The sequence below is a fragment of the Cucurbita pepo genome, chromosome LG01, assembly GCF_002806865.2.
Source record: "Cucurbita pepo subsp. pepo cultivar mu-cu-16 chromosome LG01, ASM280686v2, whole genome shotgun sequence".
Classification (NCBI taxonomy): Eukaryota; Viridiplantae; Streptophyta; class Magnoliopsida; order Cucurbitales; family Cucurbitaceae; genus Cucurbita; species Cucurbita pepo.
Window position 1 is genome coordinate 11,676,709 of NC_036638.1, and position 15,656 is coordinate 11,692,364.

Below are 15,656 nucleotides of genomic sequence, written 5' to 3' on the forward strand. Positions count from 1 at the left end.
GAGTTTCAGCGACGCTTCCAGCCGACACAACCCCCTCTGGAGTTTCAGCGATGCTTCCGGCCGACACAACCCCCTCTGGAGTTTCAGCGACGCTTCCGGCCGACACAACCCCCACTGGAGTGTCGGCGACGCTTTCGGCTGACCCAACCCCCTCTGGAGTTTTAGCGACGCTTCCGGTCGACACAACCCCATCTGGAGTTTCAGCGACGCTTCCGGCCGACACAACCCTCTCTGGAGTTTCAGCGACGCTTCCGGCTGACGCAACCCCCTCTGATACCAGTTGTTAGGATCGATATCAGTCGTTAGCTCTGATACCAGCTATTAGGATCGCACAACAACGCACCCGCTCGATCTAGATGAATATAAAGAATGGGATAGAGAAAGTTGCAAGGAGAACTCTGGCTAAAAGAATTTTTCATTTTATTGATGACTTCAGGTATGTACAACAAGAGAGAGTACAGAGAATAGAAAAGTATATTTTCAAAGCTCTACCGAACGCGATATATATATGGTTTAGTTTACTATATATAGCTTTACCAGATTTAGCAATCTACTATATATAGCTATTTACCATATATAGCTTTACCGGATATAGCTTTACCAAATATAGCTTTACCGGATATAACCGTTGACCAAGCTATAAATAAGGAGCAGGATCCATAACCCAACATCAAACGCATAGGGTCTAGTAGTCAACCCTTCTTAAGAGGAGCTTCTTTCGGCTTCTCTTATTTCCCCTCTCCTAATGGGAGGTCGTCCTCTCCCTCTCCTACCACTTCTACGACCTCTGTGTGGCATGGTTCTAGAAACCAAGAAAATGATTCTATCTAAGTTTATGATTCACTTATAATATTTCTTACATTCTACTATATAATTCAGGGAAAAGAAAACATAAATCGTAATGTAGAGACATGCATTGACAAGATCACATCACAACACAAAATCATACAGTATCATAACATTCAATATTTAAAGCCAACCACATTAAATATACCACAAAAATACTCGTCCTTCCCTCATCCTACGCAAGGTGTACCTGACAACGATGAAGCATCGCTAATTGGACCATGGAACATGCCAAGCCTACTTCGTAGGCTAGTCTACAGGATCTATAACCTAGGGATTTTGGCCTGCCCGTAAAAGATCATAAAAAAGCCTTGAATAAGCTTTTCTCGATCGACATTTTGGCCTCCTTTCTCTTTATATATAACATATACTAGAACATGGTTAGCTCTTTACTCGTTAGATGGGTTAGCTTTATGCACTTGTTCTTTCTCGGAGTAATTGGTTGTGGCGGGTTCATCTCTTTCTCTAAAGGTCTTTTCAAGTGCACAATCATACAAGACTACAAGTCCAGTCTCAGACAAGGAAGATTTTGGGCCCCAACGACAAAGGAACGGGCATTTTCGGGGACTAGCCCGCTTCCCATTACTCGACGAGGGAAATTCCTCGCACATAATTAAGGGAGCCATTGAAAGGTGACTGAAACACCAGAAACTAAGACTACCCGAGCTAATGATAGAGGCAAGAACACTTTCCGGCCAAGTCCCATTAATTGATCATAACGATATCGTGGAAATGCTGCACGGACCCATATATATAGAAAGAGAAAGAGAATCACCTTGATACTAAACCAGATCGAGCCCNCAAGTCTCAGCAAGGAAGATTTTGGGCCCCAACGACAAAGGAACGGGCATTTTCGGGGACTAGCCCGCTTCCCATTACTCGACGAGGGAAATTCCTCGCACATAATTAAGGGAGCCATTGAAAGGTGACTGAAACACCAGAAACAGAGACTACCCGAGCTAATGATAGAGGCAAGAACACTTTCCGGCCAAGTCTCATTAATTAATCATAATGATATCATGGAAATGCTACACGGACCCATATATATAGAAAGAGAAAGAGAATCACCTTGATACTAAACCAGATCGAGCCTGGGATACTCTTGAAAATGGGAAGATCTAGGATAGGCGGCCAACCTCCTGGAGAGAGCAATGGNGGACCGCTCGTTGGGCCTGATAGGTGGTGGTATCACACCCTTCTCAAAGGAACCGTACGTGACACTCTCGCCTCATATGGCAACGTCCCGGCATCAGGACCTACCCTTTCCTTTGACCAACGGGTCCTCAAACCAACCTATCCTCCCTTTCTATTCCTCGATAAGCACTTTCTTTTCATTCATTGATTGATTCAAGGTAGCTGTAGCTTGCTTCCAAGTCCAAGCGCTAGTGGTAGAATCTAGTTGCCAGAAGCGAACTTTGGGACCAACTATTAGAATATTAGTAAAGGCACCTTAGCCTATCTCTCGATACAGAAAGGGGCCTTTTCTTGCTCGTTAGCGCTTTAGTTTGAAATAAGGACATTTAGGCTTGACTAAGAGTCTCATTAGGGCGGCTTCTCGTTTAGTATTGCTTTGGCTTTGTCGTCTGTATCTTGTTGGCGTGGGAGCTACGCAACTAAAAGCAAATGAATGAAGGAAGAAGGTATTAAAATTAGAAAGACTACAAAGGCATTCCAGGCCAACTACAAGACTAGGACTATAATAAAAGTCATGAGCGATAGCGAAGCCAAGTCGGATCGATTTTTTTATGTCGAAAGCCCCAAAACTAGCTATCTTATAGCATACTACTAAGACAAGCCTACTAAAAAAATCTCATAAGTAAACGTCTGTTCGTATCACAACTAATAGAAAAAACCACTACCTCACTCAACGTCTAGTCTAGTAGTGGTTCAGATCTTGATCGGGTTCGAGCTTCCCAAGCTCTATGCTGTTGGGGAACTTTACTTCAGTCTGACCCCCTTCTTGATTTACTATATTTGGGTCTTTGGAGTACTTTGGGATTATATTTTGCGCCAAGGATTTGTGCTTGTGGGCTAGGGTAAATATAGAAGATCAGCGGATCTGGTGGTCGACAATCGTTCGGAATTGGTAAAGGTTGTCGCAGCACCTGTAGTAGGATAGAAGACTGATTGCGATGCCCGTGGACCAATTTACGATGTCTCCATTGCTAACGTTCGTCAAGAAGGCCATGTGGATTGTCCAGGGTCTTCTTCGGCTAATGATACCTCTCTTGGATTTTATGTTCTAAAACTCATAGTTTGTAAACAAAAACATATTCTATTTTCAATCAAGTTATTATTGATGTTTATTAAGTAAACATTGATATTGAATAAAGTGAATTTTACGATTATTAATTTAAATCGAATAAACTCTAACTATAGTATGATTATTTGAACTATATATAGAGACATAAGAGTGTTTCAAGTTCAAGTATATAGTCAAAATGATCTATAATACATGGATAATGCTGAGTACTTTATCTTGGGGACACTATGGATGCGACCAACTTTTGTATATGATATAAACAATGTGATCACTAAATTGTACATGCGGAGACATGTGAGTGGGGGCATCCTATGCAATGAGTATTGCATAAGATCAGACCATGAAGAAAATCACTCTCACTTTATAATGTCGTTTATTGTTGAGACTGATTTATTTTCATTGGATGACCTAGGTAACTCGATCTTAATCCTGAGCTAACCATGAACTCCTATGTATTCAGAATTATCTTCAGATTTGCATGGGTGAGAGTGGCTCGAGTTCGCCGACTCAATAAGCCACCCATTTCAGGGGGGGTGAATAGCTAGAGACATAGGGTGCAAGATGGAATTCACTCCTACTCACTTTTAGGGATAGTAGAAATGTTGTTCCCTTAAGTACTGACTTCAGGTCTTGAACAAGGGGCCCCACCCTCTCATTGGTTTGAGAGGGATTCGGTTTACTGGTTGGACCACAAACAATTGTTCATTAGAGGATCAGTGGAACCTAAGGAACAAGAAATAACTTCAGGGGTAAAACAGTAAATTGACCCAGCTCTAGTTACGAACAACCTATGAATGATCGACTTACCAATCATGGTTATATCAAATGGACATAAATATATCTATAGTGAGGGGAGTGCAACTACTAGGCTATAGTGGAGTGTCCTAGTCGTTAATGAATGTTGGTTAACAAGGTTAATGAGTTTAGCCGGTTAGTCTCAGATCGTTGGAGCCCATGATCTGTAGGTCCATTAGGTCCCCCTGCTAGCTCATATCGGACTAAACCTTAGAATAGTGTGACGAGTGAGTTCGAAGTGTTCGAATTAGGGAATATGCGCTAAATATATACAATATATTTAACCGCATTTTTGTTTTATTTATGAATTAAACAAAAAGAGAGAATCAGAGATATTTAGATAAGATTTAATATTTTAATCAATATGTGTTGGAATTGATTGGGATTGGCATTTGAATTAACGTTAAATATTAATTAAAATTTTTAATTAATCATTTAATATTACTTTAATTTGAAATTAATTATTTAAATTAATTGTTGAATTAAAATGAAGAAAATCAAAATGTTGACTTCACTTAATGAAAAAATCCATGTTCGAGTTCGTGGAATTTTGAGTGTCAATATTTGGTTTAACCAAACTTGAATGCTAGCAAATAAACCCCATATATTTGAGTGAAATTTTGAGTGTCAAAATTTTGTAATCTCAAATTTGCATGAACATGCAAATATGACTATAAATAGAGTGATCAAGGTACATGGGAAGTTTCTTAGAAAAACCTTGAGAAAAACACTTACAAACTCTCTCTTCACATATACTAAATCCCTTCCAAGTTTAGTCACTCACCGGATTCCACAATCCAGTTTTAAGGCCAGAAAATAGTAGGAAAGACACTAGTGGTGGTTCGAAACCGGTTCATTTGGAAAAAGAAATTTGAACTACAAAAAGTTAGGACTCAAACTCCTTGAGTTTTAATGCTTATGAACATGCTAGCTAATTTACTATAATTGATTTACTTAGAGTGCTTAAGATCCAAATTGCTTCCGCACGTATTATAACACCATCAACCTCGATCCCGAAGCCTTTGAAGTATGTTTTTGATAGGCGCCTCGAGATGTATGGGGAACTCGCTGCTAATAAATCCCGCCCAGTGTCCTCCTTTTTCCCCCGCCGCCTTCCGACTCGCGGGAGTATACAATGACAACTTCTAGGCACTCATGCCCGATCGTGAAACTGCCTGTTGAATGTCCGATAGCGCGTTGCTCCGACCTGAGCTATACAACAACGAGATCCCCCTTGATCATTGCCGGATGTGCTTGATGGTCTCCCATAATACGGTCACTTGGGGATGGATTACTCCAGTTGTTCCAAGAGTCTCCGCTAGTTGAACCCCGTCCACTAGACTCCCTGTTTGGCTCATCCCCTTTGTCAGCTCTTTTATCAGGATACTATTACCTAGGTTCGTAAAGTTTGAATGGATGGCGGAGCGTAGGTGGCAAGCAGTTATATGGATTCGGTGCTTTACCCATAGACTCTTCTCCAGCTCTCGCAAGAATTGTATGGGAGTCGTCCTCGGAGGAACTTCCTGTATGACGGTACTAGGAAATTCTATCGTACTCCGTACAGCTATTGTTGTTGTTCTTGCAAAGCCTACCCAAAGGTTCAGGCCGGATTGTAGGAAGTGGGCGATACGTTTTTGTATTTCTATGAGAAGCTCTACGACACCCACGATTCCCAGTAGTAAGTCGTCAACATATCGTGCGTAACAAATCCTTATTAAGTAATGGGTTTTTAAGGGGACCAACATACGGGCCAAGCGTCTCTCTGACCTGATAACTAGTCTTGCCTCCCCGCCCAGCTCTATCAGCAGGCCTTTTCTTTTGTCCTTTCTGTCCTCCCGTGCTGGGCTCTCGCGTGTCCTGGGTCCTATCAGATAAACCAGCAACCGATTTACAAAACAAGGAGTTAAGCAAGGGTCGATTTCTTATTACAACGTTCTTGACCATAGAATTCAGCCTGAGATGATATGAATCCAACAACTGATCACTTCCATGTACCCGAACGAGCAATTACAAGAAGCAATACAAAGAAGATTCAAGTATCAAATCAAGAAAATAATGGAGTGGCTGACATTGCAAAGTGATTAGAAGACTTGCCATTAGTAGTTAAACTACCAATTAAGACAATTTATGAATACCTTATTTTCTTCAATTTGTATTTAATAGCATTTATTAGTAGTTTGTATGAATGCCTTATTTTCTTCAATTTGTATTTAATAGCATTTGTAGTTGGTGGTTGTACTTTATTATATTAGGGTTATCTTTTGGGCCTAGGCATGTAATATTCATGTTTGAGCATGATCATGAATTGTTGAATACAAACAAAACTTTTGTGTTTTCTTGATACCATTTTGGTGTTATTCTTTTTCAAACCTTGCTTTAGGTTTGATGTTTAAACCGATTCATTGAATTAGTTTTGATCAAGCTAATTCTGGAGTGAATTGTCTTGGTATCTAAGAGTGACCATCATAGATTCCAAGTTCGATCTAAGAGTCATTCATCTTCTAACCAGCTCTTGGTTGGAATCAATCCGTTAAGTTAGCTTTCTCTGTGAGCGTTTTGCAAGGATTCTAGAAGGACCTCTAGCTTTGCAAATTCCAGCATTGTAGGCGCTTATCATTTGGTATCAGAGCATTTGGTCGACGTTCTTTGGCCGCTCTAGAAGTGAAATATCTTTACTGTTTTTTTTTCTATCAATTTTTTCTCTCTCTTAGATTATCGGGAAAAAAAAGAAGAAGAAGAAGAATCAATAGAAAAAAAAAAAAATCTGTGGTAAAAAAAAAAATCAGTTCTGAGAAAAAAAAAATATATTCAATTCTTATCATTTATTTTTAAGCTCTTGATCCTTGACATACTAGTCTTAGCTGGTTTGAATTGATGGTTGAATTGGTTATAATCAAGCTTAAAGCAAGATTGCACCCAAAAATAATAATAATAATAATAAAGTCAGCCTTTACATTCTTGACCTAGTACCAAAAGCCTACTTTTGAGTCTTAAACACGAGTGTCCCTAGGTGAAATTTTTGTGAGAAGGTATGAATCTAGACATGGTATCTTCTTCTTCTTCTCTAATATTTGCTCTTTCCATCATAGTCTCCATCTCTTGATAATATTCAGCAACACTTTTTGTTCCTTGCCTCAAACCTTGCAATTTAGTTTTCAATTTTTTTTCGTAATGTTTCGGAACATACCTTTTTCTCATGGCTTCTTTAAGTTCTTCCCAAGTCTCTATTAGATCTTCCTCTTTTCTTCTTCTCTCGGATTTGAGATGTTGGTACCAATCACCGACATGATTGGTAAATTCAGCAATAGCAAGTCTCATCTTGTTGCAATCAAACACATTCTATATCTTTCTTTCTCATTGCAAGTATGCCTTAGAATCTACCGTTCCACAAAAGGGTGAGATTTTGAGTTTAACTCCCCCATCTCTATCTTCATGTACTCTTTCCATCCTTCTAGGTTGCATAATAGTTGCATGGTTATTTCTTCCTCTCCATCTTCCTTCAACTTGTCTTTCTTGTACAACAATGCCTTCATCTTCTTGTAATGTTCGTTCTTGTCTTTGTTGTTGCGCCCTTCTTTCTTGTCTATCTTCCATCATCATTTCCATCATACCTTGAATTGCTTGAAGAATTGTTGTATTAAGATCTGGTACTGGTGCTACTCCTTCTCCATTATGTGACATTTTGTTATTAGTAATATAGGGATCTCTCCGCACTTTTCACAAAAAATTTCACTCAGGGACACTCNTTTTTTTTTTTTTTTTTTTTTTTTTTTTTTTTTTTTTTTTTTTTTTTTTTTTTTTTTGGTGCAATCTTGATTTAAGCTCGATTATAACCAATTCAATGATCAACTCTTATAAGCTAAGACTAGTATCTCAATGATCAAGAGTTTGAAAATTTTGAACAAACTCAAATAATTGATAAGAACAGAATACCTTTTTTTTTCTTTGAACTGATATTTTTTTTTACTACAGATTTTTTTTTTCTACTAATTTTTCTTTTGATAATCTGAGACTAAAAAATTGATAGAAAAAAAAAATAACAGTAAAGATATTTCACTTCTAGAGCGGCCAAAGAACGCCGACCAAATGCTCTGATACCAAATGATAAGCGCCAATAATGCTAGATTTTGCAAAGCTAGAGGTCCTTCTAGAATACTTGCAAACGTTCACAAAGAAAGCTAACTTAACGAATTGATTCCACCAAGAACTGGTTAGAAGATGAATGACTCTTAAATCGAACTTGGAATCTATGATGGTCACTCTTAGATTCCAAGACGACTCACTCCAGAATTAGCTTGATCAAAACTAATTCAATGAATCGGTTTAAGCATCAAACCTAAAGCAAGGTTTGAAAAAGAATAACACCAAAAAGGTATCAAGAAAACACAAAAGTTTTGTTTGTATTCAACAATGATGCTCAAACATGAATATGGCATGCCTTTAAATAGGCTAAAAAGATAACCCAAACATAACGAATTTCATCTACCAACTACAAACTACAACTACAAATAAAACTAGTAAATACAAATGGAAGAAAATAAGGCATACATAAATTGTCTTAANGTTTGAAAATTTTGAACAAACTCAAATAATTGATAAGAACAGAATACCTTTTTTTTTCTTTGAACTGATATTTTTTTTTACTACAGATTTTTTTTTTCTACTAATTTTTCTTTTGATAATCTGAGACTAAAAAATTGATAGAAAAAAAAAATAACAGTAAAGATATTTCACTTCTAGAGCGGCCAAAGAACGCCGACCAAATGCTCTGATACCAAATGATAAGCGCCAATAATGCTAGATTTTGCAAAGCTAGAGGTCCTTCTAGAATACTTGCAAACGTTCACAAAGAAAGCTAACTTAACGAATTGATTCCACCAAGAACTGGTTAGAAGATGAATGACTCTTAAATCGAACTTGGAATCTATGATGGTCACTCTTAGATTCCAAGACGACTCACTCCAGAATTAGCTTGATCAAAACTAATTCAATGAATCGGTTTAAGCATCAAACCTAAAGCAAGGTTTGAAAAAGAATAACACCAAAAAGGTATCAAGAAAACACAAAAGTTTTGTTTGTATTCAACAATGATGCTCAAACATGAATATGGCATGCCTTTAAATAGGCTAAAAAGATAACCCAAACATAACGAATTTCATCTACCAACTACAAACTACAACTACAAATAAAACTAGTAAATACAAATGGAAGAAAATAAGGCATACATAAATTGTCTTAATTCAACTACCAAAGGCAAAGTCTTCTAATCACTTTCCAATGTCAGTCACTCCATTATTTTCTTAATTTGATATGCTAATGCTATAAAGATTTTTGGGCTCAAAAGTCTTTTTTTCAAATTGTACACTAGCTAGCCTTTGAAGATGCAATGTATAGGTCTCTTATATCTTCTTAACCTTGCTTCTTGTAATCGGTCCTTCTGGTACATGCAAAGGGTCAGTAGTTGAATTTATATCAGGTCCCCACCTCTCCTAAGACCAGAATGATTATCCCTGCCCGATGGGTCTACATTTATCCCTGAATGTCGTTGGGTACTGTTCACTTCCCCTCCATTCTTGTAACCGTCACCTGTAATCTGGCAGGTGTGTTCGCACCCACCTGAATGGACGAGAAAGAAAGGAGTTTTCTCGAAGCAACCCCCCATGTTCCAGACCCAAGAGTCAGCTTTCCCATATGAGCATTCGGTACATGTATCAGTCCGTANTGCAAACGTTCACAAAGAAAGCTAACTTAACGAATTGATTCCACCAAGAANTCTATGATGGTCACTCTTAGATACCAAGACAATTCACTCCAGAATTAGCTTGATCAAAACTAATTCAATGAATCGGTTTAAGCATCAAACCTAAAGCAAGGTTTGAAAAAGAATAACACCAAAAAGGTATCAAGAAAACACAAAAGTTTTGTTTGTATTCAACAATGATGCTCAAACATGAATATGGCATGCCTTTAAATAGGCTAAAAAGATAACCCAAACATAACGAATTTCATCTACCAACTACAAACTACAACTACAAATAAAACTAGTAAATACAAATGGAAGAAAATAAGGCATACATAAATTGTCTTAATTCAACTACCAAAGGCAAAGTCTTCTAATCACTTTCCAATGTCAGTCACTCCATTATTTTCTTAATTTGATATGCTAATGCTATAAAGATTTTTGGGCTCAAAAGTCTTTTTTTCAAATTGTACACTAGCTAGCCTTTGAAGATGCAATGTATAGGTCTCTTATATCTTCTTAACCTTGCTTCTTGTAATCGGTCCTTCTGGTACATGCAAAGGGTCAGTAGTTGAATTTATATCAGGTCCCCACCTCTCCTAAGACCAGAATGATTATCCCTGCCCGATGGGTCTACATTTATCCCTGAATGTCGTTGGGTACTGTTCACTTCCCCTCCATTCTTGTAACCGTCACCTGTAATCTGGCAGGTGTGTTCGCACCCACCTGAATGGACGAGAAAGAAAGGAGTTTTCTCGAAGCAACCCCCCATGTTCCAGACCCAAGAGTCAGCTTTCCCATATGAGCATTCGGTACATGTATCAGTCCGTAGAAGAGTGAAAGGGTCACCACTACTGAGGATCTCCCCCCTAATCTTAGATAGGTCTTCTGAGGGTTCGCCGCAGTTCATTGCTGTGCTTACACACTAGGCTATCCTTCTCTGAAAACTCCGTGGGACCACCTACCACTAATCTTCGGCCGGAGGGGTTTATTGCACAAAAACGTCGGGACGCAGGCCCCCGAAGAGGGAAGGCTAACGAATCCCAGATGCAAAGCCCTGCACCTCATTAAGATTATATTGGCATACTCTCCCATAAAAGAAAAGAGCAAACCCCATTCAAGACGAAAGTGAGGTACAACAAGGCCATTTCTGCCCACTACCCTTCTCACAAAGCCATACGTGGACGTTACCGCTCATACAGCCCCCCGCCAGCAAGCAGTTAGCTTCCTTCACAAAGAATGGAAGCATAAATGAATCGACATCAAATAGAGGAATTAACATTTTCTTTTCAGCAAGCAACATGTCAGATCTGGGGCATCCCTTTCACAAAAACCTATGGATCCCCCCTCCTATCAGCACCTTGTGATTTTCTCAAAGATCATTACGAGCCCTCTCCCTATCGATAAAGCAGCTTCGTTCCTCTCCCTATTGGTCGATAATCTTTTCTTTCCTCTCCATCAATATTTTTGTAGATTTAGAAAATTCTATGGTGGATCAGGACGAGAATGAATTTGGGAATCCAGGACATACTCATCCTAGAGCTTCTGCTCTCCTCTGGGGAAGAGTTTATATATATATATATATCTCAAGAGGTGAGGAGAGGGAGGAAGTAGCTCGACTCGAAGAGGAGAGGGTAGCCCCCCGCTTGACCAATTTCTCGCAATTAGAGGAAGATCTCTCATCTGATGACCTTGAACAAGAAGAAGTTGCTCTCGATGTGAGATCCGCAGGAAAAGAAAGAAGAGGAATTGGATGCCCCAGAGCAGCAACCCCCGGATAAGCCTTAAAAAAAACACACACACACCTCTTCTTTGCTAAAGTCGGACACAAACAAAAGAAAGAAGAAAAGGGCCATGATGATGATCCTATCTTCGTTTTTGCCCCGATGATGCGCTCCTAGCTCACAAAGCTATATACCAGAAAAAGAAAAAGAATCTCTATATTACTTTGATCAGAGAATCCTTGGTTTGACCATTGGACTACGTGGGAAATACGAGATCTAGGCAAGCCGCTACATCTTTTCTCCTTGCCCTTGAACGATAGAAGAACTACTGAGATTCTCTTAAATAGCGGTTGCAACTATGGTCAATGATATGAATTCAACTACTTACTCTTTGCATGTACCCGAAGGACCAATTACAAGAGTTAGTATCTAAAAAAGACTTGTTGCCCCCCTATCCGAATCCCGCGAGTGACTAAACGCGAGACGATCCATAACATAAGGGGCGAATCGACTACAACTCATCTATAAAGAACTCTTCTTTTTTCGGTCTATTTGCAGCAGGCTTTTACCGTACTAGTAAGAAGGTGTTCTTGAAAGGGGACGAAACCCGTCTAAGATCTTGTGTACCGACTTAATAGAGCGTAAACAAAACACGTAGCCTAAGCAGAACTCAATATTCAACCAACCTATGATTGATCCATTTATTCTTTCAACTTACTATCAATCAACCATGTCTTAGGTTCTCATTGCGGGAGATCTTAGAACGTGCCCTGTGAATGCGCATATAAATAAGGTCACTATTCGCCTACTACTAAGTTAAGTAAAGGCGAAGAGTGGATTCTAGATTATATTGGTCGGGTAGGCTAGACTGGGCTTCTGGAAAAATCTCTACGAATTCTTCTTTGCAAGAGACGTCCCTGGGAGGTTTAGTAATGTCTCTGGCAGCCTTGCTGGGATCTACAGATCGAATAATTAGTATACAAGACGCTCTTAGGGGTCTTGTTTTCTCATATTCCTGCTTTTGACTTTTATAAAAGGTTTTGAACTACTCCCTAAGCAGAGATGCACGCGTTATACAGGTAGTGAGGTCATGTATACTCATGGGAAGCCTGTGTTTTTTGGAGTAATGCTCTATCCACTCCAATTCCATTGCGCATACAAATCAATTGACGATCTAAGACGTTGTTCAGTAAACTAATATACTTCTTGCATGCTCTATCCACTCCAATTCCATTGTGTCCTCTCGCTCGCCTTGACCAATAACAGATCAGCTTGACTAACGGTCGCTTTGATCTGTTACACCTCAGCTCAAAAGTACCCCTTTCCATTTAGATGATAGGGGTGGACGGTAGGGCTAAAACGGGCATAATCGCTGGTGTTAGGATCGCACAACAATGCACACACTCGATCTAGATGAACACAAAGAAATAGGAGAGAGAAAATGCAAGGAAAACTCTGGCTAAAGAATTTATATTGATGATTTCAAGTATGTACAGTAAGAGAGAATGAGAATACAGAAAGTACTTTATATGTCATTTACCAAATATAGTTTTACTATGTATAACCGTTGACTCAGCTATAAATAAGCAGCAGGCTCCATAAGCTAACAATTCTCCTACTTGGAGACTGATCTAGTCAACCAAGAATTTCAATCTCAAACGATCATGAATATCTTCACTACACCATACTAATTGAGGTTTTGCACAACCTCAATATTCCAACATCGACACATTTTGTCAACATATTTGCTGGATTCTTTGCACCCTCTATCTTCTCAAAACACATCACTATCTTCCACTAACCTACAAGTGAAATGGTATCGCCTTCCGTGTTTTATATTTAAATGATAGACCGGGTTCCTCACCAACTGTATTACACTCTAACTATCTCTATAAAGAATCTTTTTGTGCTACTTCTTGCCCAATTCTTCCAGATAGTCAATCATCCATATCGTCTTCTTTCCAGCTTTAACTATTGCCACGTACTCAGCCTAAATACAACACATTTTTAAAGCCTAAATGTCCCATCATCCATGGCTTGCTCCCACTTGATTGTATCCTCCACCTGTAGGGCCTCCTCAAAGGGTTGTGGTTCCCTTTCATCAGCAACAGATAGTGTAATGAAGGTACATACATATCTGGTACTCTGATAGTACTGGATGATCTTCTCAATACCAGTTCAGGTGTCACTTGCTCCACTACTGATTCCAGAGCAGTAGTCTTAGGAGTTTCATGAATATCTGCTACAACATCACTAAGTGAGTTTTCTTGCAACTCAAGCTCAACTCCCACTTGCTTCGTTGTCTTTGAACTAGGCTCCACATCTGGTTCCTCAGCCGTAGTCTTAGAAGTTTTATGAGTATCTGCTACAACATCACTAAGTGAGTTTTCCTACAACTCAAGCTCAACTCCCACTTGCTTCGTTGTCTTGGAACCATGCTCCACATCTGGTTCCTCAGCAGTAGTCTCAGGAGTTTCATGAGTATCTGCTACAACATCACTAGGTGAGTTTTCCTGCAACTCAAGCTCAACTCCCACTTGCTTCGTCAAACCTTGCTCCACATATGGTTCCATTTCCAACCGCACTTTCTTCCATTCTCTAGCGGTCCTTGTGAAGCTAACTCGTTTCTGCTTGCTCATAACGTAGTTCTCACAACGACCCACATCAATAGAGTTCAAACCTTCTAAAACTTCTTTTGTGGCCAGCGTCTTCATTCCTTTCATGCTCATATGTCCAAGTCTATTGTGCCATAGACTTGGACATATGAGCATTTGTCCAACTGACCAATAGAGATCAGGTTCTTTTTTAGACCAGGAATATATCTGACATCCTTTAATGTCCACTGATTTCCAGCCGGAGTTTTTATGCAGACATCTCCTTTTCCTTTAATCTCCAAATCTTTGTTGTTGGCAAGATACACCTTCTCGAAATTTTCAGACTTGAAATTCCAGAACAACTCTTTATTTGGAGATGAATGAAAAGATGCACCTGAATCCAAAATCCAGGATTCAATCGAATTGTCCACGCTGAGGACTAGAGCATCCCCAATGTCTTCTGCTGAATTTATAGAATCATCATCATCTCCAGATTTGTGATTCTGCTTCCTCTTTGGTCTTGTACAACTTGTCCGAAAATGACCTTTTTCTCCACAATTCCAACACGTTACGTTTGGTCTATTTGGAGATTTTTCTCGGTTCTTTGATTTTGATCGCCCTTTGTTTGGGCCCTTCGGTTTACTTCTTCTCCATTGGTCAAGACTGAGAGCACTACCAGATGAATTCCCAATTTCTTGTTTGCGAGTACTTTCACAGAGAACTACATCTCGAATTTCATCAAACTTCAGTTTATCAGATCCTTGGGAACTGCTGATTGCGGCAACAACAGTATCCCACGACTTGGGTAAAGATGACATAAAAATCAATGCTTTAATTTCATCTTTGAAATTAATTTCCACCGAACTCAGTTGACTTACAATCATATTGAATTCATTTATATGATCCACAACAGATCCACCTTCAGACATCTGTAGATTGAACAATCTCCGCATCAAATACACCTTATTCATAGTCGACAGTTTTTCGTACATATTTGACAGCGCCTTCATCAGATCTGACGTTGTCTTCTCCTTGATGATGTTAAACATCACGTTTCTACATAGCATCAACCAGATCATCCCTAAGACTTTTCGATCCTTGAGCTTCCACTGCTCCGTGGTCATGGTATCCGGCATCACTCCCAACAGGGGTTCGTGAAGATCTTTCTGGTACAGATAATCTTCAATCTGCATCTTCCAGAAACTGAAATCGGATCCATCGAACTTCTCAATTCCAATCTTTGAACTTTCCATCTTCACAGATCGTGGTGACTTTCGCCTAGCTCTGATACCAGTTGTTAGGATCGCACAACAATGCACACACTCGATCTAGATGAACACAAAGAAATAGGAGAGAGAAAATGCAAGGAGAACTCTGGCTAAAGGATTTATATTGATGATTTCAAGTATGTACAGTAAGAGAGAATACAGAGAATACAGAAATTACTTTATATCTCATTTACCCAATAGAGCTTTACTATGTATAACCGTTGACTCAGCTATAAATAAGCAGCAGGCTCTATAACCTAACAGTTGGAACGGCTAAAAGTGGGTCGACCTCTCTTCTATAAAGATAGATATGGATATTTGGCCTTTAATGAGATAGTTGATGTTCATTACTCAAGTTAGCAAAAACAAGACTGAGGTCGATAGGGGTAGTATTGGTAATTGCTAAGGTGCTTTCTTCAGTATTAA

General features: G+C 39.2%; 1 long non-coding RNA gene and 1 pseudogene across 1 annotated transcript; one reads left to right on the forward strand and one right to left on the reverse strand.

Moving 5' to 3' along the window:
• Positions 1–1,367: 1,367 nt before the first annotated feature.
• Positions 1,368–1,997, reverse strand: LOC111811762. The gene is made up of 2 exons (XR_002817593.1): positions 1,915–1,997; positions 1,368–1,621 (listed from the first exon to the last, which is right to left on the reverse strand). It is a non-coding gene; the product is annotated as an uncharacterized LOC111811762 (long non-coding RNA).
• Positions 1,998–9,443: 7,446 nt separating this feature from the next.
• LOC111794126 lies at positions 9,444–11,425 on the forward strand (annotated as a pseudogene).
• The last annotated feature ends 4,231 nt before the right edge of the window (positions 11,426–15,656 follow it).